This window comes from Pholcus phalangioides, unplaced genomic scaffold, assembly GCF_987345545.1.
Source record: "Pholcus phalangioides strain wild (caught in Gottingen) unplaced genomic scaffold, Ppha-v1.0 ptg000007l_1, whole genome shotgun sequence".
NCBI classification, from domain to species: Eukaryota; Metazoa; Arthropoda; class Arachnida; order Araneae; family Pholcidae; genus Pholcus; species Pholcus phalangioides.
The window spans coordinates 57945704-57972545 of NW_028301600.1; the positions used below are offsets into that span (position 1 = coordinate 57945704).

Below are 26842 nucleotides of genomic sequence, written 5' to 3' on the forward strand. Positions count from 1 at the left end.
TTTTTGCCGTGGCATTGCAGCTTATTAAGAGGCTACACAGCGGGAGGCCTTGTAGATGAGATTTTTCTTTGGCTATCGCTGCGAGAGACAGGTATCGCCTCTCTCGCATCCCGAGAGAGGGCGCTGCAATCAAAAGAGAGAGGGGGATTTGTGTCTACCTTCTCATCCCGGAAAATGTTGTGAGCGGTCGAATGGTAGCGCATGCGCCAGTGTTGTACCTACTTCTTGACCGTACCGACTGAAAAAGCGCCAGAATCAGTCCTCTTGTGATAGCAGGTACTACTCTGACTCGACTGTCTGTACAAACCTCAAAAGTAGCCTTTGTATTGCTCTCGCTGCTCTTGAGCGCACCGCTGCTGCATGAGTTTCGAGTCGTACCTCCCGTTTGCTCTTTAGCGCGAAATTAAACTTCTAGTCTTTTTTCCCTCTTCTTTGGACAATAAAAGTTGTCTGGACAATTACTAATTCGGTCAGTTTCTGATGCTTCAAACTCTCATCATTGTGGATTAAGCCTCTGCAGCCGAATCTTGCTGAGAGGTAAGATCGTTTGATTAGTTTCGTCGACGTTTCTCTCACATTTATACACGCACAAATTCTACACAAACTGATGTAAAAAAAAAATTGGCAGAACGTTTTCATATATTTTTTCAGAACTTTTGATCATAAAAAATTTTGTTTATGTCTAATTTCGGGACAAAAAGTAGCAAGAAGTTAAAATGTTTCTAGATATTAGTTTTGGGAATGTTTATGTATTACTATAGCATTATTCTCATTTATTACCAAATGGCGTACTTTGACCCAACTCATTATGAATAATATTTCAAATCAATCATATACTTATATTTTTTAATTAAGTTAATTTCTTTCTGAGTTTTTGATTTTGAAGACACAACTTTTCTAAAGCAGCATTTCGAAGTCCAGCGCTTGATCTCTCATAATCCATGTTATTTTTATATTTTCTTGTCACAATTACTTTTCTTTAAAAAAACGTCGTATAAATTTCTATTCAATTTCTCCAAAAAAAAATTAAATTACGTTGTGTTAATAATTTCCAAAATTTTAAAATTGTTCAATGTTAGGTAATATAAGATTTCTTCAATGTTATGTACTTTGCCTTATAAATTTAGTAATATATGAGAATAACACGAGTTTCATCGCATATGTTTTCTATTAGAAATATTCTAAAGTTAGCTAGTGTTGAAAAACAAAATTATTATTAATTTTCCAAAATGTTTTAACATCAAATTTTGCGTGAATTCTATACTTATGAATAAGGATTTATTGGGAAATGTACTTCAATACTATTTTATAAATTAATCTCGAAAAATATAAAGTGTCCGTTGATTTCTGATGCTGATCACTTGTTGCTGAAAAGAATGGAAGAAAACTGAGTCACACTTTTTTGAGATTCCACATGCATTAGTAGTTTAATAATTTATTTAATATATCGGAAATTATTGTATCAAAAACATAAATCAAATACTTGGAAAATAACTAATAAAAATCATAGCATACTTTATCATGAACATATCTGCTGTTTTTCAAAAAATCACGGTAAAACACTTTTGTCATATTGTTATTTTGCTTTTTGACTGTCGCACGTTGTAGAAACTCAATATTATTCAGTAATCGTATCGTCGAGTTAATAAATTAAATATTAATTACAGATACTCATGAAAACTTGATTTAATCATGAAAACTAAATCGTGATTTTCCCCTAACGTTAATAATCGTTTCGCGGCAAATCTTGCCGAGTATATGATAAATAAGTTCTTGTACAAGACGTACCTAAATGTTGAAATTTATAAATATTGAATCTTATTGTGGAAACAGTCACTGAGACAAATCTTTATCGTAAAACTTAGTCGATCAGAAATTATTTAGTTCTCGACATTTATTGTCGCATTATGAATGGTATTTGGTTTGATTCTATTATCGATTTTGAATTCATTATATACGTGACACTAAATTATTGCGTCAAATATGTATTGTATATTTTGAATATCGACAGATCCCTCATAAAAGTCTAAGGGGCGCGGTAGCCCGGTCGATAAGATGCTCGCCTAAAGTACCAAAGGGTGTTTAGAGGTGTCGCGAGTTCGATACCCGGTTCGTCCTTGTCAGAAAACTTTCCTGACACAGGGGTAGAACAAAAAACGGCGACTTGACCGCAGCAAAAAATTGCTAACGCAGGGAGTCCCCCATCGAGGGGTTAGCGCACCAACCTCTCGATGAGTATGAATCAAACAAGCCTGCCGTTCGGAATCGGCAATAAATTGTAGGTCCCGGTCTAATTAGCCCTCGTGTTCAGAAAATGACCGTGGTGCGACTCAAAATGATCAAATGATTAAAAGTCTAATATTGAATTGGGTTGACTACAGGGCCGTCATTTAAGGGGGGGGGTCGGGGTAGGGTGGCGGGCAACGGCCCCCTGGCTTTTGAAAATACACTAAAAATGGTATATATATATATATATACATACATACATACATACATTGAGTACATGTTCTTTGCCCCCCCCCCCCCCCTCCCCAGAAAAAGTTTAAATGACATTTCTGGGGTTGACGAGGAAAAGTATTTTTTGAGGCAAAGCATATTTTTTTGATGCTCTTCAACTTTTTTTTCAATGGATGATAAAAGTTGTGCTGTCGTTTAGATAGTGTCAATTTGGAGTATTAGAAAATATTTTAATTCAAATGTGTGTGCTTCAATTTTTCTTATTCATGAATAACATTGTTAAAGTTGACACGGTAATTCATGATAAAATATTGTCTTAAATAATAAAGTGTCAGTAGTGTATCGATGATAATAAAAATGGTTGGTAATTTCTGTGCCTCTTGGTCTACCCTCCAAGACAGTGTTTCCCAAACCTTTTGATGTCGCGGATCCCCCTGGTGCCGATTAATTATCCGCGGACCCCCGCCCCCTCTTCCCATAGCTTCTCACGGTGAATTTCAACGCCCCCTCCCATAAAATCCAAAATGTATTGTATTGGTTTTTTTTTCAAATTTGTACATCATAAAATATTAAAAAATTATAATTTCACAGCACAAAATTATAGAAAATGGAAATAATCCCACGAACCCCTTTTAAAGTGTACTCCCAGACCCTGAGGGTCGCGGACCATAGGCGAGGAAACACTGCTCTAAGACAATATTTTTCAACTTGTAGTTCACGGAGTTCTTTGTGGTTGGCCCCATGAAATAGTTCATTTCTATAACTTATTAATGATGCATATAGTTTTGTAAAATTGTAGTTTATTATTTCAATTTTTATGATGTGCAAATTATTTGTTAAATATAATAATAATTAAAAATAAGTTCAGAAATTCAAAAGATAAATTTACCGTATGCACATAACAAGACTGGAAATACCGACTTGAAATTATGGAAATACCGATCATCAACAATTGAGGAATAGTAAAATGATTTTTGTTGCGTTGAATTTTAAATTTTAGGATCAAGCTTGTTTGTAGATGTTGTATAGGTGACAGAAAATATAGATTTAAAAAATATTTTTCCTGATGCTCCGTCAAGTCCCAAGACCGTAAGAAAGTGTTTCTGCGAGCCCTTGATGAGGACGATTTTTTTTTTCTGCTGTGAAACAGCCTCCATTTTCAGCATGAAATTGGATGGGCAGGAATAAATTGAAGTGCGCGTCATATTTATTGCGATGTTTTCTGCATCCAAAGCTGATGTAAAAATCTTCTGTCGGGTTCACTTCGTCATGAATCCATGATATTGGGCCCTTCGCAGTATTACAGCAGAATGGAAATCCAAGTGCTATCAATTTTGGATCTTAAAAGATTTTTTTTTTTTTCATGCAAGACTCGGAAAGAAAAATAAAAAAATTTTCTGATCAATTCATAAATCTCCGGGGGATAGAAATTAATATAGCAATAAATCTTCTCTCTCCATTTCACTTTTCTCTTCCAAGTTATTTCCTGAATAGAACCTTTTTCCCACAATATCAATGACAATTTTAATTCGGAAATTCCGTGAATTTCATTTTATTGCTGCATCCAATATTAGGAAAAACAGAGTATGACACAGAGGAAGGTGATTATTTAATAGATCGGCGTTTCTCACCCTTTGTTGACGGACCACTTGTGTCCAGTATCACCGGACATTCCTTTAATTTTGGTTGTTTCGATTTTTGTGTACAATGAATATTGAATTCGTAATACTTACTAAGGTCATGAATGCTCAATGCTTTCAGAATATATAAATTATACTATGATAATTATGACAATATAAACATTCATTTTACATATTTTTCAGGTGTTCAACGTTTTTTTCACAATTTTTCCAACAATTTTAGTTACAATTGGTGATTGTGCCTACTTCTGGCAATATTTTTGATGACAATTGGCGATGTCCCGTATTTTACCCTATTTAAGATCCCAGTTTAACGTATTTATCTCAATGAAATATGGTCATCTCATCATTTGAATATTTTTTTTCACCGTGAAATAAATTTTTGTTTACTGTGATTTGTATCAGTCCTTCATTTCTCACGCCCTGCAGCAATTAGAAAATTGCGTTTTAGGCAACAAATTACATTTCAGGCAATAAATTGCATTTATGGCAATAAATTGCATTTATGGCAATAAATTGCATTTTCTGACTACATTTAGCGATACATCGTATTTATTGCATCCTGTAGGATTGAAATTCCCGATATTTTTCACGGTGATATATGTTGTATGAAGGTATAATTTTTATTTGAACTCATGTGGATTTAATTTTATCGAGTCTGCTTGCGGACCACCTATACCATCGTCGCGGATCATAGTTTGAGAAACACTGGAATAGATCAGGTGCATTTACCCATGGCTAACGAATCAAATGGAGCAGTTTGATGTGGTTCAAGACCCGAAATCCAATACCGAAATTCCCGAAATTTCTTTTTTTTCTCTAGTCAAATGGATCTAATCCAATACAACTATTATATATAGCCATGTATCACACGTTGGCGATGAAAAAAAAAATGTATTTTTTGCTTACCGACTCGTCTTACATCAGCACATCGAACTTTCCATTGGGATCTCCGGTCACTTCGCGAATTCACCGTACTTCAGGATTTGGCAGTAACATATACATACGTTATTCGAACATATCTCGGGCACAGGGCTGTAACTAGAAACATAATTTTACTCTGCCGTCCGGGGGGGGGGCATTTTCCATTTTGGCGCCCCCTACCCGTGATGTTTAATTGGAAAAGTAAATTCAGTGAACTACCTGGTTCATCACCCGGGGCAGCAGAACTCCCTTTTCCTGCCCCTTTTTTGGTGCGGCCCTGTTCAGGCATCGTCGATGATGTTGTAAACAAAATACAATGCTATATGATCCGATATTTAAATTTTACTGAAGCATTTTCGGACTGGTGATGAGAGTAATATAAATGCTATGATATTATTGCCTAAGTACAGATTTAGTCGGTTACTAGAAGAGAATATAAATTCATATAAGTTAGTAATCCGATTACGTAGGGAATGGTAATGCATCGCTTTTCTTCTTTAGCAGCCATTTAAACCAGGGGTGCGCAACCTCCGGCCTGCTGGCTAAATGCGGTCCGTCAAGGGATTTCACCCTGCTCGCGAAAAGTGTTCCGGTGGAAAAGTATCAATACACACCCAAAACGAGAAATATCTAGGCTGACCGTACTTTCTTTATAAAAATACGGGATATCGCTAAAAAAGGGCAAGTAATGTTGCGAATTACAGCCGAAAAAATTGTCAAAGACAAATAAAGGTGCCAATTACTGCCAAAGAAGTTGTCAAAAGCAAGTAAAAATGTCAACTATCGCTATCACTAAAACTGCTGAAAAATCACCAATCGCGGGAAATCATGTCTACTGAAAGTTAAAATGTTAATTCTCCAAAACGCGCATATGATTGACAAATATGTAAGATGAATATATTTATTTGACAAACACTTCATTATGATATAGTGTGTGTGCCATAATTATCACAATATAATTTATAAATCATGAAAATCATCTTAATTCTTTATTTCATAAATTCAACTGAATTTTTTTTGTAGATTAAGGGGGAAAACGGGAAATTTGATAAAAAAGTCAAAATTACGGAAATAGCTTGTAAAAAATAAGATCATATGGTCAGCTTTTATATAAAGTTCTGCCCCGCGAGCGGCAGAAATACCGTATATTTGGCCCGTGGAATGAAAAGGTTGTGCACCCCTAATTTAAACCATCTGCTGGAGCGATTGGCCACTACATCCCGTAGTTACTTCGCTTGTGCGTTAGGCAGCCATATACATATTTGGTATGAATCGCTCCTATTTTCCGAAAGCAAGAAAAACGAAACAGAAAGCATAAATGTAATGAGCATCGTGGGTATTTTGCCGAAACTCAAGAGCAGCTTTCGTTTTCCTTAATTTCATTACAGTTATCTCCATGGCAGACTAAAAATAAGAGATGAAATTGATGCTCTTTGGCGCCGTTATTTCACCACTAATTGAATCAGCCTCATTTAAAGCGATTTATGTGTCTTTTGGGATGCTTAGCGCCTGAGGCTTCGCAACGGCCAAGAAGATAAACTTGATTAAAGGTATCGTATAAACGAAAAGATATGCACTTCCCACAAGGTAACCCTCATACTCTCTGGTATTTAGATATCTCGTCTCAGAGAAATGCCTGACATTCAAGAACTCATCATAACACATACTTCAGAATGTGAGAAAGAAAACACCACGTGCTCCTCTGATTATACATACATGAAAGATGTACATCACATGCGTATCTTTCCCTCACAAATTCAACTTCTTTTTATTGGTGACGAACTGGACTTGTTTTGTCTCTTCCTCACGAATTTTTTTGCATACTTGAATAATAAGTGCTAGCGAAGTTAAGTTGTAAAAGCACATTGGTAAAAGTAACAGTCATCCAGCTAATTTATTTTGGTTTAACGCACATGGATCTCATGCTTCGATCCATTCATAGATGGCGCCGGTCACACACGAATTCTCCTCTAAGACATGCACTCTCAACCTTCCTGAAAACCAGGACCAGTAAAATGTCTCAAACAATTTAATGGGTCACTTGTGTCCCGTATTACGGGCCATTCCTGTAAGTTTCGTTGTTCAGATTTTTTTTATACATTTGTACTATTTTTTCAACGATACTTATTTTATTTTTTAATATTTACTGAAGTCGTGAATACACACTGCAGTTTCATAATATACATTATAGTATGATAATTATCATAAGTTATAAATATTCATCTCACATATTTGTCAGGTTTCACGTTTTGTGCACAATTTTTTTGGAATGTTAATTACGATTGGTGATTGCGGCTAATTCTTAGAATGTTTTTGATGATAATTGGAGTTGTTCCGTATTTTAAGAATTATTATATCCAAGATCCCAGTTTACCGCATTTTTCTCAATGAAATATGGTCATCAGATCATTTGAATATTTTTTCCCGTGAAACAAATTTTTGTTTACTGCGGTTTGAAATAGCCCTTTATTTCCACACCCTCCAGCAATTTTCGTAGTAATCAGCTGCATTTAGAACAATAAATGCAACTAAAAGATTTAGGATCGCAATATCCTGCATGCTCCTCGATGAAGTGTGATGAATCTAGGTATGAAGATATAATTTTATTTGAACCCATATAGATATTAATAATATCAATTACAATGGTGAATAATTTTATCAAGTCTGCCTGCGGACCACTCATGCCATCGCGCGTAGGTTGAGAAACGATGCACTATTGCAATTTTGCGTGTATAGCAAAAAGTGTATGTACGTTGTGTTTGGAGATGAAATGATTACTCACTTATTCTATTATAATAAAATATATTTTATGTTTCTAAAATGTATTGAAAAAGAATCGTCGAAAATTTGTTTCGTGTTTCGGGTATTTTCAATCTCTGGTTTCTTCTTAGAAATGCTCAGTTTTGCTGTCTATCCAATAAACTATAAACCAAATCTAATTTTAGAAATATTTTGTTCAATTGGTAATTTTATTTTTGTTTTAACAACGAATTATTTCTATTGTTAGAAACTTTTTAGCTACGTCGGTTAATTCTAGAATAGCTTCATAAGACCAAAAAAAAAAAAAAATTGAGCGTAGGCGAAGAAAAAGCTAAATAAGTAATTTCTTGAAATTCCGAAAATTGGGTAAACAATGTACTACAACTCTAAAAATATGTCATTTTTCTTCAATCTTTAAGAACTAGGAACATCTTTAATCTAACAAACATGGAAGCAATTTCTTTTTACTGCTGATTTTCTTTTAATGCAACAAACGGTAATAATCGAAAAATAAGCAAAAAAAATCATCTTTACGTCGATTTTTTTTCTGTAGAAAAATTAAAATTAGTTGAAAATGTTGGTAAATCCTCGCATTAAAATTAACATAAATATTTCTCATCGATAATGTTTTGGCAAATCTGAAACCATGCTTACACATTCGTAATGCTTAGAAAAATAACTAAATTATCGCTATAGAAAGTCCATATTAAGTATTTTACTGAATTCTTAGGCCGGCACTTACGGGAAGTACACATTTCTTCTAGAAGCATTTAGCAAATGGAAATTGAAAAAAAAGATGAAAAGAAGGTTAAAAAGCAAAATAAAATAAAAAAAGCAACATACGTCATGAAAAGAAAGCACCGTCATTTCGCAAGAGATGGACGAAAGAATCTAATTGGCCAGAAAAAAAAAGAACGGAAAAAGCAACGCGGCACCACGAAAAATACGAGCAGAGCTTAGATAACAAAACTCTGAAAACGAACCCAGAATCCTGAATACCAAGGTTGCAACGTATTCCGTCAATCGAAGATAAGTACAGAAAAGGCGGAAGAATAAAAAACAAACATTTCAGTGAAAAGTGCAGTGAATTTAAGTCACGTTATTCACTTAAATTGCTTCGTGCGCGTATTTGTAGTAGACAGAAATAAGAGTGACGTTGAAATGATAATGCGAGAATAAATAATACAGAACTTGGCATTGAAATAAATGGAAACGACATTCTTATGTTTGTTATGTATATGGTTTATTATCTAATCAAACTCGTGGATAAATAAGGACATCAACTCTCTATTCTTGGCGCTTCTTGGTTGAAATCCTTCAGAATAAACGAAAATTGATGGCGGGGATGAAATTTCACTTGTCTTGTCAAACTGTAGAAATTATACTGGAATTCTTTGCATTCACCGTACTACATTCCTGATCTATGCCAATTCCCCAATCACCTTTTCTTGCAATGCCATCCTCGATATTCGTATTGAGATTAATTTCATAAAATAATCATTAATAAAGTATTTTCAAAATTTATTTTTTTGGTATTTTTCAAAAGACGAAATTTATCCATTGCGTGTAAAAAAACTTTTTGTAGAATAAAAGCAATTCTTCCTCTTTTTATTTTTAATGAACGTGTTATTATTATTTATATTATTATATATAAATATTATATATTTTTTAAACTTGATTTTATAGACCATTTTGATTTAGGATGAAAAATCGAGAGTTTAACTAGAATAATTCACTTTATTTCCATTTTTAAACACACTTATATCTAATTTTTTATGAATTTATTTATTTATTTTTTATTCATTCATTCATTTCTCATTTCTTACAAGTAATCATGGTGAGAGAAAATTAGCCAAGGGGTCAGTAAAACCATACTGGTTGACACAGTGCTAAATTTGTAATTGGGTTATAATTTTACTGAATGAGGAGCGTATTAAAAAATAAAAAATAAAACTCTCGATATCATTGATTGAAAATAGATATTGCTTCATGTGTTTTCTGAAAGGTAAGTTAGTGATGTTGAACGTTTCGGGATAAATTAAATAGAATGCTTCTTCAGAAGTGTTTCGTGAATCAGTTGACGTAGAGTAAAGATTCCGAGATCGTGGTAAACTTGTTTTTCAAGTAAAAATTATCTATTTATTCTTTATATAAATGTATTTTTATTTTTAAATACAATTATTTCTTTTGCGTGAATCAAAAACTTGAGTATGGACGAATTTCTTACGTTTTCTAGTTACTTTTACCCGCCTATGTAGAATATACGTTAAACAGAAAAATATATGCTATACATCACCTGATGTACGTAATATTAGCTTAATATTACAGGATATTGTGTCTAAGTGACTCTATTGGGGAATGCTTTCAAAAAGATCGATTTCTTTTTTTTCTCCCAGTCACACCCTGAAAGAGACTGCGATAAAATGAGATTTAAGATCAAGACCATTATGTATGCCAGCCACACCCTCAAAGAGTGAAGGGAAGTTTAACAGGCTTTCCGTGGAAATTATATCGAAAAAGGTTTTGAAATGACAGAAAATCTCAAACTCTCATGAAAACTGATTTATGTGTGCTATCACACATAAATAAACGAGAATTAGTTTCAACAGCTTGAAGACCAACATTGTTTGCTGGAATTATTTTGTACGTCGTCATTGTTATTGGCATTCTGCAAGTTATGTTTCCTTGCGCGCAGATTTAAAATTGTAGGTTTTTCAGTTCGATTTATTTCGAATAAATTTACGTCAAAATTTTGTCACTAATAAGTTTTTATTACAAAGTAAACGCTCGCTGGACACAACGAGGCGGATGATTTCTAATTAGACCTGACTGAAATTACTAAGTTAGTGCACGTGAACTCACAGTGAGGACGCTTAAGGCTTTTTCTACGTGTATAACTGGATTTTTAACGAAATTATTAAATTTCAGTTCACCCAAATTTGAATTTGAAATACTAAAATATATCCACTCTATTACAGTGCAGCCTGATTGTTACAGAAATGCGATGATATATATTAGCAGCAACAAAATAGCATTGCTGGACTAGTTTTAATTGGATGTATTCGAAGGCACAACTAACTTTTGTTGGCATCGTATTGTTACAATTATGGTAATTTCTTTATAGTACAAGACAACCACAAACGATAGACGCTAGTAAAGTAACCAAACCTGAGAATATATTCACATTAAATAGGTGTTCTTGTGTGCATTCGTTTCAAACAAAACATTATCACTAATTTTTACCTCCACTATGCACATTCTACAAGCTATCAAGCTATGGGTGTTTGAAATGTAACATGTTTTCGTGATGGTACACTACAATGGGCCTGGTACGACCAAGACTCGAACACGTATTCCTTTAGACGAGATATCGTATTATTTGCTTGAGTAAGATCTATCAACAAATGTCATGCCATTTTTTTCTTCTTTTTTTTTTCTATTCCTTCAAAAAATTAGAACTGAAATAAGGAGGAAAACAATCTGTCAAACATCTTTCGAACAATTATATCTATCAATTGTTTCAATACATGTTACAATCAATGAAATAGAATGAATTTCAGAAAAAATATATGTGAAGTTACTTACTCAACTACATGGTAAAAAAAATGTTCGTAAGTAAATATTTTTATTATCGAGATTATCAATACGATTAAAAAACCAGATATTTCTCTCCCGTTAATTATTTTTTGACTTTTTCCTGAAAATCGAGCATGATAAATACTTTCTAAGCACATTTCTGTTGAAAAACATTAGCTCATCCCATTATAAACAGAATTATATTTCAACATTGTTATTCTATACTTTTGTTAAATATAATTTTTTTTTCAAAATATAGCCATTAACAAATAACCGCACAAACACGTATTGCTAGTACGTGTGATAATTAACTCATATTCACATATTTATGACAAAAAAAAATCAAACTCGAACTCATTTTGAAGTGAATATTTTAGTTTAATCAAGACTTACGAAGTTATCTGACAATTTAATTAATTGCAGCATTCTGCTAATTGATGAGGTACGATTAAAAAATTCTTTCTTTTCTAATTGACAAGCTACTTGAACTCGAATACAATACATTTGATTTTCCAATTTAAAGAACTTTCATTTCGGAAACAGAGAAATCGAAATAATTAATAGCTTCCAAATGTTGGATTGAGATCGAAATTACTTACATTTTGATTAGAAAAAGACAATTTAATCATAGAATAGACGTCGTTGCATTTATCGGAGATGTGTGGCTTATATGCCTTTGCATCCCACCTATCAAAAGAATGCTTCATTTTTATTTCAAATTTTCATTCATGTGTTCAAGGATTTTTCTTACCAAACATAATTTTTTATCACAATCTTCCAAAAATGATTGAAATTCAATAACTTCTCATTCCTCCAGTAAAGGAAAATTAAGCAATGTATAATTTAATGTCAATGAAAGTTTTGCGCCAGCATTTCCAATAATGTGGAAAATTGCTCATGAAAAGTATAGCTTAGTAGAGTTTTGTTGTAATTCAAGTAATTATTTTTAGACAGGTGGATTCACTTTCAAGACAAAAAATTGCAGAAACGGAAAAAAAATTATGATTTTGATTTATTGAATTACTCTTTTTAAATCTTTATTTGAAATTTCTATAATTTTATCAAACATAGAATTTTTCTAAGAATGCTCTTCTTTGTTATGATGAGCAAAATGTGTGTTTGTGGAGTGGGGGAGGATTTTTCATTAAAGTAAGTAAGCTGATAGTTATTGGCTCAACGTAAATATTTCATTTTATTGAGCTGTGCAATTTAGAATAACAAATATAAAAGCTTTGATTAACTTTTGCAATGAGACTATGGTAAACATTTCTTGGATATTTACAATTTTTGTGTGTAAACCGAATTGTCAAGAAAGTAATTAAGAATATATATTTACTGAAAATGAATTATACTATGTATTTAATGTAATAGAGTTCAGTTTGCTCCTTTGGTTCAACCTTTTCGACTTCATAATGAATGATCCAATCGGAACTGCATGATGAAAATACTAATTTAATTCTAAATTACCCACTTTTCTGAAAAAAAGACAAGAAAGAAGTATCTATTAAAGTATTGAAAAAAACTCGCACATAAAAAAAGCAATAAAAGAATGCACATTTCAACCAAATACATCAAAACCTAAAAAATTCAATTCAAAATGCACAGTTATCAGCATGAACATCTTAATTTTATAATGTAGGAATTCAGTTAGAAGAAAATCCGAATTTACACTGTATCACAAAATGGAAAGCAAATTCTTCTTGAAGCCTATAGCTCAGCGTTTTTTTACCTTTCTTTTCTCGCGATAAACTTGAACTTGAGTTGAACTTTTACGGCACACTTAAAATGTTAAAACAGTAGTTTTAATGATTTAATTACTAACCCAGAACAAACACTTCATTGCTATTGAAATAAAAATACGATTAACATTCCTGAAAAATATCAAGTCATAAAATTTTTTAGACTTCTTCAGAAATAATTTAGTCGAATTCTTTTAGAAACATTTCACGGTACTCATACGATTCTCTCACGGCGCACCACTATGCCGCAACACAGCGGTTGAAAAACGCTGCTATAGCTAATACCATACGAGTACTTATGTGAGTAAAGCTCTTCACGAGTTTTTATGTATTTGATTTCAAATTAAATTCAAAAACGAATACCGGGAAGAAGATTCATATAAATCAATCTCGTTATTTCTCACAAAGGATCACTGAATATTAAAATAGTTATGGAATTTCACCAATTTTTTTCAGGAATGTGAAGTGAATTTAAGAAATTTTTATTCATACAAATAATAAATATTGAAAAATATTCGATGCGTCTCTTTTTAACTGATATACAGTTGTGCTCAAAAATCTTTTGACGATAAAAAATATGTCTATATATATATATATCTTTGGCATAGACACAATAAGTAAACGGTAAACGGTCAGTGAGTACTCCCCCCCCCCCCATTTTTCCAAACAGTTGAAAAAAACCCCATCCAAATTCGAATAGTTTCTAACTCTCTTATCAATCTCAATCTAGCAATGACTAATAGATTTCAAGTCAGGTTTTTCACTTGATCATCCCCTTATTTTGTTACTTTTCAAGTAATTTCCAACAACTGTTGAAGTGTGTTTACGGTCATTGTTGTGATGAAATACCCATATCATTTGCATTTTTAACTTGATAAATGGTAACGTGGTTATGTAATGTAAGGGGATCTTTGTATCGGAATCAAAATTTTTCACAAGTTACAGAGAACCCTCACCTTTATCAAAGAAACATTTTCATACCATATAACACTCCTGTCTTCATTTTTAACAGTAAGTACCATAGATTACTTTTCTCGTCGACGGGACGATGGACATATTTCACTTTGCCTTCTGTTCTTAGCGCAAGCGAAAGAATTTTTAAATAAGACAACGACCAAACAAGCCCATACTTTCCAGACTCCGTTTTATGAAAGATGCAGTCACTTTCCAGTGCATGATTCGAATTGAGCTCATGTTTCTGGCCTAGCAGACTTTCGAGAATCTTTCTTGTTATTACTGTTGAACTGATATACAGTTAACTATCTTTTCATTTATATCATGGTTTCGGAATGGAGATTAGGATATAGATATTATCAACATAATTAAAAAAAATGTAGATATTTAATTTGTATTATTAGAAATGCTCATCTTTCAATATATCTAAATGCTGTAAATTTTATTTGCAGAAAATCTCTTGTGAGACTAGACGGAAGACATCCGATTTTTCATCGAAGTATTTCCGGTAAGTCAAATTTCATTCTTCGATACCCTGTTCATCCTTGTCAGAAACTTTTCCGACACAGGGATACAACACATACGGCGACATGACCACAGAAAAAGATTGCAACCGCAGGGAGTCCCACACCGAGGGTTTAGTGTACCAACCCCTCGCTGCTAACCAAAAGACTGCCGTTCGGAATCGGCAATAAATTTTAGGTCCCGGTCTAATTGGCTCTCGTGTGCAGGAAATGACCATGGTGCGACAAAAATGATCAAATGATCAATCACTGGGTTCCTGTCTGTTTCAATCTAAGGTTTTATTGCACAGGATTTGTAAATTAGGTTCTCTGTGAACAATAAAACTATGCAAATGAGTGCTCAGCCATTCCTGAGTATCAACTATACTGAAGATTTATGTCATAATGCATCTTAGAATAATCACTCGAAGTAATGCGAATTTTCAGGTCGTCTAGGGCAGTGGTGCGCAAACCGTGAGTCGTCAATAAACTAGGAGGGTCGCGAGAGATTTCTCCAAAATAAAAACTTCCAAATAAGAAATTCATTTTTATTTAAAAATATGTTAGAACTAAAGAATGCTTTTATTCAGCTGAGCTAATTACCATGTATTATACAATGTGATTTTATCACATTTTACTTGCACAGTAATCAATATATCGGTTTCGTCATGCCAGAATCACGAATGTGGAATGATCTTTCAAAAAAAAGTGCGAGAATCATCCCATTTCAAAATTGTATATTTGTTAAAAGTTAAAAACACAAAATAGAATCATAAGTAATATGTGAATATACGGGGAAATATGTCATCGGTTTATGAACAATGTTTTTTTAATGGTCGATTTCAAGTGCAGAATCCTTTTGAAATCGGGTGATTCTTTCTTCATCATCCTGTATATGAAAATCAAGGACCATACACCTCGCTACACTTGATCAGCGAATAAGCCCTTATTTCAAAATTAAATATCTCTACAACAAAGATCAATAGAATTATGCGGTAAACGGTACGTTTATTAGCAAAACTGTAAAAACGTTGTACAGAAATTTCGAAAATTTAGTTTTTTTTAAAATTTTTTAAAATTTAAAAAAAAAAAACAAAACTGGAGATTTTGGGGTTCCGAAAATCCTCATTTGTGTGAAGAGAAACCACTGCATTCGCCTAAAGTTACTGCATGGGCAGCGGTATGCGCCATGTGTGCTGACAAATTGTTCCAAAATTGTAACGCAACGTTCAGTAGTAATCGTTTCTCGCACGAAGAAGGGGCCGATAATGCCTCTGGCGCATACCGCAGCCCATGCAGTAACTTTAGGCGAATGCAGTGGTTTCTCTTCACACAAATGAGGATTTTCGGAACCCCAAAATCTCCAGTTTCGTTCGTTTTTTTTTTAATTTTAAAAAATTAAAAAAAACTAAATTTTCGAAATTTCTGTACAACATTCTTACAGTTTTGCTAATAAACGTACCGTTTACCGCATAATTCTATTGATATTTGTTGTAGAGATATTTAATTTTGAAATAAGGGCTTATTCGCTGATCACCCTGTATCTTGCATAAGGGACACCAAGTACATCAAAAAACAAAATAAATATTTATGGATATTTAAAAAAAAACTGAACATCTTAGGAAGTCAATATCGCCTAATTAAAATCGAAACAAGCGTTCCGAAAAGGGCTTTCAGAACAGCACGTCTACTGGCAAAAAAAAAAATCGGATTGTCCCTAAAAACCGGGACATTATGGACATAAAGTCATATTTTTTTGATCAAAACGGGGTCGCGCTTCAAAAAGTTTGTGCACCACTGGTCTAGGGTTACGGGATATCGGTCTTTCTTGTACCTCACTTGTTTGTTTTGGTAGAAATTGATACAAAATCGATCATTATCACCGTATCATGATCAGCAATCGGAGACAAAGATAAATATGCAAACATATATATATATATATATATGTATATATATTCGGAATTTTTTTTTAGAATAGAAAAGATTGCAGTTCATCGAGCATAAAATACACATCTTTTTCTGTAGAAGTAACGATTTCTTTGCCATATTCAATATGCAGCGAACAAGCTGCACTAAAACAGCAGAAAATATAAAACGCAAATTAAATTACTGGATGTAGTTTTCTATTCGATCATACCTAGCACATCATCCAACACTCCTGAATAAACATTAATCATAGAGCATATATATGATAACCTACTTCTTTTTCAGATTAATCCCATTAATTCATGCAAACATCGATTCCTCGCATTTTAATATTCATTCGATTTCAACATTTACAGTGAGAAAACCAATTCCCTTGAAACATTCAAATTTATTTGTGATCCGTTTTTATTATTGCCAAGATAATTAAAAAAAAGGGGGACCGAATCTGATTAAACCTTTCATTCAAAAATAATTTAGTTGTAAATTAAAATGTGGTCAAAGGCGAAAAGTAATTGTAATAGTGGAAAAGAAATGAATTGCACTTCTCGTGAAAAATAAATCGCAATTTCATAATAAACAGATTTTCTTTCAAGCGAATTCCCTATTACATATTTAAATGAAAAAAAAAAAACCCCATCTATGGAAATCTCTTTTGTTCGTTTTGTGACGATTCAAATTTCCAATCGTCGAAGCCTCTTTCATTCGACGAGGTTTTCTTACGATGTTTTTTTTTTTTTTTTTGCAACACGAAATGCTTTTGGAGGCACCGCTAGAGGGAATCGCTTCTTTTTCAAAAGAGCTTTGACGTTTTTGTTAGCATTTAATTCTATCTTTAATGTCATGGCAGATCGAACGAAAAATGTAATAGGATGAGGGGAAAAGATTTAAATGCATTGAGAAAAAATTGCGTTTTGTTAATCACGTTTCATGCCATTCTAAAACGACGGTAATAGGCTGATGTTTCCAAATTGGCGGTGAATGTGCAGAAGTAGCAGTGCATTTTTATTCTGGAAACTAAATATTTAATTACACTAATTCATAGATTCAATGTGATTTTTATGCAGAACGCATAAATTTTAGCTGTGTGATATACGGTGCGTATAGCTAACAGCTAGCACCAATATATACCCGTATCCCGTATTTTTATGAAGGAAGTATGGTCGGCCTAGATATTTATCGTGTATGTGTATTGATACTTCCTACCTGAAACTTTCCACCATTGCCCGATGGAACCCATTGGTGGGCCGCATTTGGCGTGCAGGTTATGCATTCCTGGTTTAAATGGTTGTGAAAGAACAAAGGCAATGCATCACCGACTCCAATATAATCAGAATATATGAAATTTATATTCTGCTCCAGTTCATAACCAACTAAATCTGTATTTAGTCAATAATATATTTCAAGGTGATTTTATAATTTCCCTTGTCGCATTTTACTGGCGAAATGTTGATCTTAGAGGTGTACTTCCAATTGGGAAAAGTATCCAAATATTGGTGGACCTCACATACATCATTCATATTGCAAGGGGTTGTATAATTATTAAAATTTAAAAAAATTAACTTTTTATATGTACACCCTGTGCAAAAAAGCCGATTAGAAATGTTGTTACCCCGTCTCTTCTGAGGCCAACAAATGAAATTCTGCGTTTCATCGTGCACTATTCGCTGAAATATTGAATTTAAAAAAAAAGGGAAAATTCTGCATAAATAAGGGGGGGGGGAAAGCATTTTCCGTTAGTTTATGCTGTTTTTTCTCTCCATTTTTTTTAAAATTAGCAATACACCTCTAGGATCAACAGTTTACCAGTAAATTGCAGTGTCAGATGTTAGTTATGAACACAGTATATTCTTCAAGCAAAAAATTTACTTCGAATAAATCCAGTTTTGAATACTATTGAAAATATGGGAATATATACTGAGAATGTGACATACGGATACATATATTTCATTAATACATTTTATAATAGTTTCTTTCGAAGAGTTTTGCTTTATAAATAAGGATAAACCATTTTTCATTTTCATTCATCTTTCATACATTTACAAATAATACGAAAAAATGTCTGTAAAAAATCTTAAGATTTTAACTTAGTAAAAGAGTAATGATTACAAATATAATTGTGCCTAGGTAGATTCAGTCGTTGATTAACCACGTTATAGCGATCATTCAACGACCGGTGGGTCATAAGTCTCAAATGCGTACATATAACGACTATCGATACGCAGTTCGGATTTAGAACAAGCGTTTACTGTATAATGAAAATGGTCGTTTTTTTCTTCAAACGTGATCTTTGAACAGCTATTTTTGCAAATTTTATACTACCACAAGATCAGTTGCAAAATCAAATACTATTAATTTCCACGCCCTGTAATGCACCGAGTCACAAAAGCATGTTAACGTGGGAATAAATTTGTTACCGGTAGAGCAAAAACAAAATGCACACAAACTATCATTTACGAGGATCTCAGTAATTTTATTTTTACTGCTAGAAAAACATACATTTATTAATAATTTTTTCTTTTTTGTCATCGTTTTGTTTAATACACCATTCTTGTCTGTAAAACATTATATTTTACATGCGCTATAATGTACTTAACGGCGTCTTATATGCCATTATCCCCATTTTATGTGTGCTTGATTATAGTACTCAAAAATTTTTGACTGGAGAATATTTTTTGAGAAAATAATCAGTGTATAGAAAATTCTTTTAAACTCGTCTAAGAAATCGAAAGTCGGTGATAAGTTACTTGTATTGTTTGATTTATTATCCTGAAAGATGGTAAAAATCTTTATCGAAACCATAAGACAAACACAAATTGTTTTTCTTAAAATATAAAAGTAACTTTTTTGTTAGAATTTCAACATTTTGCGAAAGATAATTTCTTTAAAAAAGTAAATGATAGGTTAAAAGTTTTAAAACGAAGGGTGTAAAATAACTTTGATTCTATATGAGAACCTAGGTAAAATAAAAAGGAATTTTATTCTATTATTTTATATCGTATTTTCTTTTACCGTGTATATTCAAAATTTATCTATTTTAGTATATTGATGTGTATTGAAAATTTATTCTTCTAGTTGTTTCACCATGTAATTTATAGATGCAGGGTTATATTTCAGCATCATATCACACCATTTTTCTAAATAGTCGTAAGCTGCAAAAGAAGGAGCACGTGATCACTCTTGCTATCTACTCATTAAAAATCATGAATAATTGAAAAATCAAAGTTTTCATATTCTTTCGGGAAGTTTAATGATTAATAAAAGTAAAAAAAGGAACATGCTAGATGCAACACATCATAGCAAATATACATCACACATGCATGTATCAAACATAATTTTCAGATATTTCAATGATAATGATGTGCGAGAACTATTTATAATATGTGTGCAACGAGGCTTCAGAATTAAAATACATCGATATATGACGTGGTATGCATCAGACTGCAATATTTCTTGCGAAGTACCCGATAAAAAGGATCAATAAATCGACTCTTTTGTCAGCTCATGAAAAGAGCCACCGTCCATGCTTTAAATTTCGGGAGTGGCAATATAAAAGCTTAAAACTTCAGCTTCATAGATTTCAGACCATCAATATAAACATTCTCCATTATTTCATTCAAGTGTTCAGCTATTGTATGCAGTTCGGATTTGAGTATATCGATTCGGCTTTGGTAGGTACGCTATTCAGAAGAGGTTATTGCACGGAATTCCAAAATTAAATAATTTGAGAGGTTTGAAGAAAGAGAACTTTCACGAAATAAAAGAGGGTTTCTTATGATATATAATAATCGAATATTAAAAAATTATGGTTTTTCATTTTCAAGGATTTGGGAAATTTAATTTTGTTTCTTTAGAATGTTTTACTATATCCCGATTCACTGTATTTACTTGCGTATAGGACGTAGTTTTTATTAAATTTTCACTGCTTAAAAATCCAGGTTGTCCTTGCACGAGCGAATATCTAAACAAAAATTTCACATTAAGGCTAAAAAAAAGGGGGGAACTAATTTAGGAAATAACTCCAGAATTAATGATAATTTTGACTGATTGAAAACAATGATTCGGGACTCAGTGAAAATTCTAAATTTGGTGAAAAAAACAATCGAAAATTAATGAGAGGAATAGTTCCAGAGTTAATGAAAATTCAGAATTTATGAAAGACATAATTTTCAGAATTTGTGAAGGTTTCAAATACATTTGGGGCCCCCCGTTTCACGTCCCTGGGCCAGACACAGGGATCTCGACAGTGGTGTCAGATCTGGGGTTGCAGTTGATGGTGCTCAAGCACTCCACCCCCCAGTATTTTGTAACACCATCCTGAGCACCGTCCGGAACTTATTCAGAAATCCTCTATATAGTACGTCAACGTATATTTACATCATCTTGCCCTAAAAATCTTATGCTATTATCCGTGAATAAATGAAAGTTTCATTTATTAAAATACATAATTTTACTTAAAACATTAAATAAAAATATTAATGAAGTTTAATTAATATATCTAGTTTACTTTATGTTGATCTCTAAAATCATACCTAATCTTATATGTGAGATCATCCTATATCCAAACAAAAAAATACGGTATTTTTCCTTGAGTTACAGGTATAATCTGAAATTGATTCAGACTTAAAAAAAAAAAAATGTTGCATGGTATGCATAGTATGTTTAGCTCTTTTGGTATATAATCTCTCGAAATCACCGAGCTCATTTTTAAAAAAAAATTAAGAACATTTATTGCATTTTCTTCTTTTAAATGATAATTTTAAGTCAAAAAAGTTGTAAAATATAATCACAATGGGATACAATAAAACACAGGATGTGGAGGGATTGACGTATCTGATTAGGTAGACTTCGAATATTTAGAGCACTATTAAAATAATAAATAGGACAGAAAAAAATATCCATGCCATCGCTAATGAGAGATTTTCGAAAATTGAATTAATGTTTCTTCTAATTAATTTCCTTTCTATCCCCGATTATCTCGGTTCTTTTTTTCTCTTTCCCTTCAATTTACATTTAAAAATACTTCATTCATGGAATTTACGAACTGAGCATTAACTTGCGAATTGAATCTTTTTTTGTTATTACTTAGTTTTTTACAAGGGTATATCATTTTATTTAATTTTTTACAATAACGGAAAGGTTGAATGATTGCAAAATATTTCTCTTCTTATGTATTAAAAAAAGGAAATATACATTTGGAGAGTTTATGAACAATTTTAACTGCTTAAAGCGATATAACAATTCTAAAGTTGATTTTAAAAAATAAAAAATCAAAACTCAAAGAGAAATGTAAAAAAAAAATGAAGTAGACAGAAAAAAATTATGATTCGACCTTGTTTTGTTTATTTTTTAAGCATAAATTTAATTATTTTCTTAATTGCTCAGCTTAAAATAGTCTCGGGGATGCATATCGATTCAAAAGCACCATGTCCTTAGGTTAAAATAAATTAATGCTCGAGATTAAAAATTAATGGACGAACACTAGGGAAATTTTTCACAAGTTTATGAACTATACTATATAGCTTTATTAGCACAATATGTTTTATGTATATTACGATGGAGGTGAAAAATTAAGAATTAACGCGATATACACAAAATATGTTGTTTTACATCCTTCCTGCTCTCCGCTAAGAATGTAATAATAATGAATGAATAAAAAATTATTAGTAATTTGTAAGTGGTAAAAAATGCTTGGAATAGTTTTAAAAAAATATAAACCCTTTCAGATCCGAGCATTTATTTTTTTGGAATTTTCAAGATTTTTTTTTTTTCATTTTGGATACTCAAAAAATACATTAAAAACGAAAATGTCGGCAAATATTTTTTTTCAGATTTTCATTTTTTCTGTGAAGAAATAATTCACTTTGTTCACATTTTTTCTGCCACTACGAAGCAGGGTATATTCATCTTCACATATAAGTTTTTTCCCAAAATTCATTGCTAGGGTTTGTTTAATAAATCATACTTTTTCCGGAGGCACGTTCTCCTGTAAGTTATCTTAAAAACCACCCTCAAAGTTCAACTTTAGGGGGATTTTAACTACGCGCTGCCCGGAAAGTTGATATAACCATATTTCTAACTCAAAACTTGGACAATTCTTTAAGTCAAGACTCACTGTAGAATAAAAAAAGTTCTGTAGTGAGAAAAAACAACCGAACATTTGTGCATGTAGGGTCTGAAAGGGTTAAAAGTTGCATTTTAAGTTTGAAGTTTGAAGTTTTTATTAAAAAAATTGCAGTTATTTATTGCAGATCATTATTGCAAAAACTGTATGATAAAGCTAGGTTTTCGATGAAAAGAAATAAATCTTTCTACATATGCACTTAAAATGACAACTAATCACGGGCATAAAAATCGCATATTTACATGAGATTATAGTACATTCCGTGTTGCGTTAGTGTGTTTGTCACTCGTATGGAGTGGTTAGCAAAATTGAAAAGCGCATTTGAAGCTGTAAACTAGACAGTTTTATATGTATTTACAGATCGAGTGATAAAGCCGTCAGGCTGCGTAACGTTTGCAATGTCATATTTAATGACGCTCATACGAATCTTTAACCCTGAGCGTTAATCGCGCAAATTGCTCCCTCTTTGATCGTTAAAGATATTACTGGTTACTAATGCAAAGTTAACGTGAACATTAGACGGGAAATAACTTGGCTGATAATTGTTGCAGATTAAAATAAATGGACACAATTTAGAGGTTAGGGCATAACAAAGTGGTCTGTATGCTATGGCTTTTACGCAGGCCATGATGTATGGCAAAAATCTGTTTGCTTCGCATCAGTGACCGCACTCTCTGCTCCCTCTATGTCGGGATATAATCTCTCATATTATTTTAATGAACTCGCAAATCGAACGGGAAAGGCCAGACCCTGAATAATTGAACAGCGACCCTGCCTCAAGAGAACGTTGAGACGGAGCAACAGTAGATCGATCTCGTGGGAGACGAAAACAAATTTACTTCGTGTATCGCTTCGAACGAATTCCCAATGTTTTGGAACAGATAGCAATGCACAAGCCAGGTGAGTTTTAGCTCACATTGCAGCCGTTGTCCTCACAAATATTCTTCTTGGGTTATACACGAAGTAAAATATTCATCAAAGAACTAAAATTTCTGTAACGAAGCTACAGACATTCAAATGTTACAAAACTTGTTACATCAGTTGTTTTGTGCATACAGGGTGTCTTGTAAGTTCTTAATGCAGCCTTTATCTCATCAACCGTTCGTCGTAGAGATATGATTCCAATTTAAAACATGCTCAAAATGTGTTTAGAAATCACTGTGCATCAGTTTCGAGAGTGAAAACACAGTATATTATGAAATAAAAAATCTAAATTATTTTTAAACTATCCACCTGTACTCTGATTTTCAAATAGAAAATTGCTGCTTTGTCTCTCCTGAGGCCAACAAAAAATTGTGTTTCCAAGTGCAATATTCGCTGAGATATTTGAAATCAACATGCTTTTTTTTCCGTTTGCCTCAGGAGCTATAGGGCAACAACTTTTTATTTGTAAGTTAGAGGACGGGGCACCACATAACATTTACATGTTTTTGTGTGACACACTGTATGTTCTCGAACCCGGTATAGAGTGATTACTGAACACATTTTGAATTTTTTTTTAAAATTGAAACCATACCTCTATATATACGATGAACGGTTGATGAAGAATGACGGCCGCATTAGTACTTACAGGAAACACTGCATATGTGGTTACTCAGTAGGCATGAAATCAATGAGCCAGGAGTATGTATTTGAACACACGATTAAATAAATGCACACAATAATTTATTAAATTAATTTTGACCCTACGTTTGGTTATTGGTGTGAAATGTAAAGAAAACAAAACAAAATATTCTATACATATAGATCCAGCCTTGAAATATAAATGTGATTTCAAACAATGCATAAGCTTGTTGAAGATGTGTGTGTGTGTGTGTGTTTGCGATGTCACTCTTCGCTAAAAACTTGATTTTTGGGAGAGGAATCCACGAAAAAAGTTCATCTTCCTCAACCTGGAATTCATCCACCGTCCCTTCGTAATCGGGGCAAGTGCGCTAGACAACTACGCTACAGGAGCAACGAAAATTTTTTCTCCTTAGAATCGCTGCTTTGCGTGCACTTCCCAGGGGTTTCGCGTTGACTCGAGAAAAATAAAATAAATCAGTAAGTGTGATAGAGATAAATTGAAAATAGAGGTCTACAGGGTTCCGCCATAAAAATTATATACAAAAAAATTGTTCCTCAAGTCAAACAGTGCTCCGCCATAGAAATTTATATACTGTTAAGGGCTCCGTGAGTCAGAAAAGGTTGAGAATCGCTGCCTTACAGCAGTGGTTCTCAAGTGTGCATCACGGCTCTTAGGGGCGTCACGGTGAGAGGTCGATATAGATATATGCCGGTTCAGTGCTTTGAAGACTATTGTTCCCTTTCTTCGTCTAGAGTCCGAGTATTGTGGGGAACCGCGGGTGGACGTTGACCAGACCAATTAAGCTGTGGGTGACAAAATTTTTTGAGAACCACTGCCTTACAGCATATGTACGTTCAACTGAACCGTACAATGGACAGTCAGACCTAACTCAGCTAATGGCTCATAATATACTGACACTGGCTACCAGATTGCGATGTATATGAAGATGATGTCACTTTTCGCTATTCATACCAGGATTTAAGCCATCTGTCTGAAATGTACATGGTCAACCGATGGCTCGAGGGCCAAAAGTGGTCCTCGGAGTCATCTGATGTGGCCCGGGACAAATAACTAAACCACTCAAGTGGGCCACAAAAGTTTATAAAATCATTAAAGTGTCCCGTCTCACATTTCAATATCATTTGAGCAACCCCAAGCACATTTCCAACTCCAAGCAAATTTCCAAATCACTTGAGCGATCTCCGGCACAGCCGGCAGTTCACTTAAGTGGCACGTTGTGCATTTGTAAGTTACTTAAGCGGCCCACGACGCAAGAGCAGATCACTTACGCGACCCACGATACAAGAATAGTTCACTTAAGTGGCTTACTGCATTTTTATAGATCATTAAAGTTATTCTTAGCACATTTCCAGATCACTTAAATTGACCATGACATTTTTAGATGACTGAAGTGGTCCGCGGCACACTTTCAGATCACCTGAGTGGCTCGGGGCACATTCTTAGATAACTCAAGTGGCCTGGCACGCGTTTCCACACCAATGGGCTGCACTCCCTAAAAGTTTGAGCACCCTAGGTCTAAACCATTTTTTATACGCATAATCTAGTATTTTGCCCCTGTTAGAGTTCGCGCATTGCTCAAGACACACATGGTTAGGGTACTATATCATTTTCGCCAACAATAAATTACATTTTTTCAAAGTTTAACTTTTATCGCATTCATGAGAAAGCTCAGAAACAAAATACTGATGAATTATTTTAACCTCGAGAGAATACAATTCAATATACAATAAACATATACAATTCAATATACAATAAACATATACAATTCAATATACAATAAACATATACAATTCAATATACAATAAACATATACAATTCAATATACAATAAACATATACAATTCAATATACAATAAACATATACAATTCAATATACAATAAACATATACAATTCAATATACAATAAACATATACAATTCAATATACAATAAACATATACAATTCAATATACAATAAACATATACAATTCAATATACAATAAACATATACAATTCAATATACAATAAACATATACAATTCAATATACAATAAACATATACAATAAACATATACAATTCAATTACAATTCAATATACAATTCAATTACAATTCAATATACAATTAATCCACGTAAAAGTAAAAATATCATACATTAAGAATCAGTGAATCCTCTACGTGTTTTATTCCAGAATTTAAGTTATTTGACCGTTTATTTAATATTGGAAACTCAGATTTGACGGAACTGAAAGAAAATTCAAGCAGGTTAAAATAAACATAGGTTCGTGTGTTTTGCGGTAAGGTGTCATGATTCGGCCGTTTTATGCTTTTAGCATTCGTAAATTAAGCAAAACGGTAGACGAATAATAACTGCCGAAAGGAGAAATTGTCGTTTACTGAGACATTTGATACTGAGGTACAGCGATACTCTGCTTCGAAGGGCCCATAACGAAAAGTGATCTGTCTAATGTAATGGTTGCAACTTCACGAACCTTCCCATGGAATCGCAGGGTATTTAATTTCCCCTTAAGAGCGGTCCTTTTATTCCAATTTCACTTAGCTTACACTAAATGTAGTAGTGGTGTCATATGGCAGCTTGATGAGACGTCTCTGACTGGTTTAGCATTAATGTTATTCTTCCCGATACACATGTGAAAAACTATTTCTTATTTCGGTGAA

The 26842-nt window shown here is 33.1% G+C and overlaps 1 protein-coding gene across 1 annotated transcript in view; it reads left to right on the forward strand.

Annotated features, from left to right (window-relative positions):
• The first annotated feature begins 248 nt into the window (after positions 1-248).
• The window catches only part of LOC149085544 (protein O-mannosyl-transferase TMTC2-like), a 288116-nt gene continuing 261522 nt past the window's right edge, over positions 249-26842 (forward strand). Inside the window, exons 1-2 of the mRNA XM_089233613.1 lie at positions 249-537; positions 14503-14558. The gene's annotated coding sequence lies outside the window, so the exon portion shown is untranslated. The remainder of the gene's footprint in view (positions 538-14502; positions 14559-26842) is intronic.